Source organism: Aegilops tauschii, chromosome 7, assembly GCF_002575655.3.
Source record: "Aegilops tauschii subsp. strangulata cultivar AL8/78 chromosome 7, Aet v6.0, whole genome shotgun sequence".
NCBI classification, from domain to species: domain Eukaryota; kingdom Viridiplantae; phylum Streptophyta; class Magnoliopsida; order Poales; family Poaceae; genus Aegilops; species Aegilops tauschii.
Genome location: NC_053041.3, coordinates 25190472 through 25194125, shown reverse-complemented (window position 1 = coordinate 25194125; position 3654 = coordinate 25190472). Strand labels below are relative to the sequence as shown.

The window sequence follows — 3654 nt, the reverse complement described above, 5'->3', positions numbered from 1 at the left end:
GTACATATAATTCCCTGGCCGGTAATTGGCATATATTTGTGAATTAGATCTCCGACAAATCCCAATGGATGGGACCACTAGGACCCTCTTAGCTAATAATCCAGCTCTTGGCATGAAGGACTCATATGACTCATAGAGTAATTAATACTACGTGGCAGACTCTTTGTGTTTTATTTAGTGTAGTATACGTAGGAGAAGGGCATACAGGGTGTGCTCCAGGACTTCTTGGCCATGCCATACAGCAGCAGATAACGGATGTTGATCATGCCGGCCTCATCTAGAAAAACTTGTTGATCACACAACCCCACGGAACCGCAGCAGATAATGGATGTTTGTGATGAGCGTTACCAGTAGGCATCGGCAGTCGAACCGAGATTTTGTTGGATGGCCCAACCCTTCCAATTTTAAAGGAAGTAGCCATACTGGACCGTTTGCTCCAGGACTTCATGGCCATGCCATACCCGAAGACGTCCTTGAACGGCGTCGTGGGCACGCCGAACACCATAGGATTAGCAGGCGACGAGTTGGGCTGCTGGTTTATGAACTCCACGATGCTTCCCATGAGCCTCTTGCTGGTGGCCCTCAGCGGACTGTAGAGGTGGAAGCCGTGGTCCTCGCCCTCCGACTCCACCACCGTCACCTCGCGGCGCCCCGGCGTCATCCAAGGCCACGGCGCATCGTGATCGCGCATGCGGGCCGCCAGGTCAAGGCCGCGGTCCCGCAGAGTGTCCTTCCCGGCCACGGCGATGAGCACGCGGCTGCAAGCCAGCGAGACCTCCGACGCCGGAGGGTCGATCCGGGGGTCATTGTTGCCGGCCTGGCCGGCCGTGACGAACGGCCACAGCCGGTCCACCCCGTACGGCGGGAACACCGCCGTGGCACTGGCGCCCTCGCAGTCGTCCGTCCACGCGAGCTCCGAGGGCAGCCGCTTGGCTCCCCAGAAGTAAGGGTGCACCATGATCAGCCCCGCAATGTCCATCATGTCGTCATTGACTTCGTGGCTGGCGCGGACTGCCGTGTGGTAAACGATGTTGCCGCCGGCGCTGTCGCCCGCCAGGAACGTGCGCGCAGGGTCGGCGTAGCTGGCCAGCCACGGGTCGGACGAGGACGCCGCCCACTGGAGCGCGGCCCACGCGTCGTCGTAGGCCGCGGGTATGGGGAACTCCGGACTAGACGGTACTCCACTGACACGACGAGGGCTCCGGCGCTGGCGGCGAGGGAGGTCGCGTAGCGGTGGTACGTCCGGCCGAAAGCGCTCTCCGTGCAGAACGAGCCGCCATGGACGTAGAGGACGAGAGGAAGCCGATTCCTGCCTGCGGTCTCGGCGGCACGGGACGGGAGGAACAGGCGCACAGACACGCCGGTGGCCTTGTCGACGACGACGTCCCTCGTCGCCACCCCGCGGTTGCCGCCCTGATCCGGCGACGCCAGCACGAATGGGCTGTGCAGGAAACGCTCGATGCTGCCGTCCTTGTACTTGCGTATGAAGGGGTACATGTCCACGGAGATGTCATGTCCGTCCTTCTCATTCGCTGGAGATGTCTTGTTTGCATGCATGGCGCAGTTGAGATGTTTTACTTTGGAACTCTTGTTTTGAGTTGTGCCGCTGCATCCCGCGTCGTTGGCTGCGGAATTTATAGAGCCATTTCCGTCACACAGCTCCCAGCTTTCCACGTCCACCGCAACAAAGTGGCCACCACCTTTTCACGACCCCACCTTTCACGGATCCACCTAGCCTTCGCTACACACATCGGCAACGAAACACATTTGTTCCCTTAGGCTGGCCCTGACTCTGGAAATGATGCCCCAATTAGGAACATGAAGCAAGGTATCGTCATCATCCGGCTCGGTGAAAACAAAACTTGGGTCAGTTTTTCCATCACACGGCTAAAATTGAGCTGAAATTATCACCCAGCTAATAATTTATAGTCCGAGCGACACGTCTGGAAAGCATACTATTACCGAGGTTGTTTCTTTGCACAAAACTTGGTTCAGTCTTTCCTCTTATGTAACAAGCGAAAAAGTGAGCTTTCAAAAATATTATTAAAGAACGTAGAAGAAATTTCAAGAAGCTGGTGTCGGTGTATTAAGGGTACATTTGACTATGTAAATATGTAAGTATAGATGGATAAACAGAAAATACTGTTGACAGATTAATAGCCTATCTTTCAAAATAGATGCTTTATGTCTATTGTGCATATGGTTTCTGCCAATTACCTTGTCGTAAATAAAAATTAGTACACGTTTCTACTGACTACCTTGTGAAAAATCATAATTATTTGTCAGTACACTGTGACAAAATAATTAACATCATCTTACCTCGCGGGAGCTAATAGCAAATATTAGTCTAGTTATTTATGGAGTAGTACTTCCTCCGTTTTTATTTACTCCGCATATTAGAGTTGACTGAAGTCAAACTTTGTAAAATTTGACCAAATTTATAAAAAAGAATATAAATATTTAGCATAACAAATCTATATGATGTGAAAGTACATTCAACAACGAATCTAATGGTATTGGTTTGTTATTATATATGTTAATATTTTTGTCTATAAACTTTGCCAAAGTTTGTAAAACTTGACTTTGACCAAAACTAATATGCGAAGTAAATAAAAACAGAGGGAGTACCTAGTGAATATCTTAAGGTGCTCGATTTGGGACAGAAGCGTACAAAATCTAGTTTTTTCTTTTTAACAAAAAATAGGGTGAGAGATACCAAAGGACACGCTAGGCCCCACCTATTTATATTCATTCTCTCAGCAAAAAGAAGATTAATATTCATTCATTGAGGAGAGATTAGCTATGGAACGGCGCGACACACGTGGTTGGGCGCTCTGCACTTGACCGACAGAGTCTAACGCGTGAACGCGTGACCAGCATTGACTAGCTGTGTACACACTCCGTGGGCTCACATATATGTATAAACATACACATCCGAGCAAGTACGTAGGCAGCTCACTGTGGGATTGACGATAGATATCTTGAGGCGACACACCAACGGATTGTTTGTTGAATCTTGCCGTCCGTAACGATAAATTCATACTACGAGATTCCAGTACGCGATTAAGGGCCGCTGGATTGATTGATCGTGGTAGGTGGAGGGCACAGCTTCGTTGTTTGTTCCTCCGTCGATGTGCATGCGCACGTACACTACGGTCGCTATCCTGTCCTATGCACTTAAAACAAGTCTTTCCTAAAACAAGTCTGTCCTTGCGTGGGCTCCTCTGCTGGGCTCACAAGTTGAATTCAAGGGGAGGGTGCAGGAGTGTTCTCACACGTAGCACTACCGGTCTTTGTCGTCGTTCGTGACCAGGTACGATCCATGTTAATTTGTTAGTACTACCAAACACTGGTTCTGTGAAGCCTTGACAATTCCCAATGGGTCCTGTTGTTTTTTGTAGATGCAAGCTCACATGTATCTCATGTGACCACGTACGTACGTGGTGGCTTTGTTGAATGGTGCACATGCAGAACTGACTCACCTCTCGCTCGCTGTGTCCACCATGTGCATTCAAATAATCGTTGGAAGTATGCTAGCTATCACTCGCGACGACGGACCAACGATCTTTTTCTTTAACACGATACAATGCAAGCGCTCATACATACGCGCATACACTCACCTCTACGAACGCACACGCACACCATATTCCTATG

General features: G+C 49.9%; 1 pseudogene; it reads right to left on the bottom strand.

The window, feature by feature from the left end:
- Positions 1 to 1557, bottom strand: LOC109765128 (probable carboxylesterase 5; annotated as a pseudogene).
- Between the last annotated feature and the right edge of the window lie 2097 nt (positions 1558 to 3654).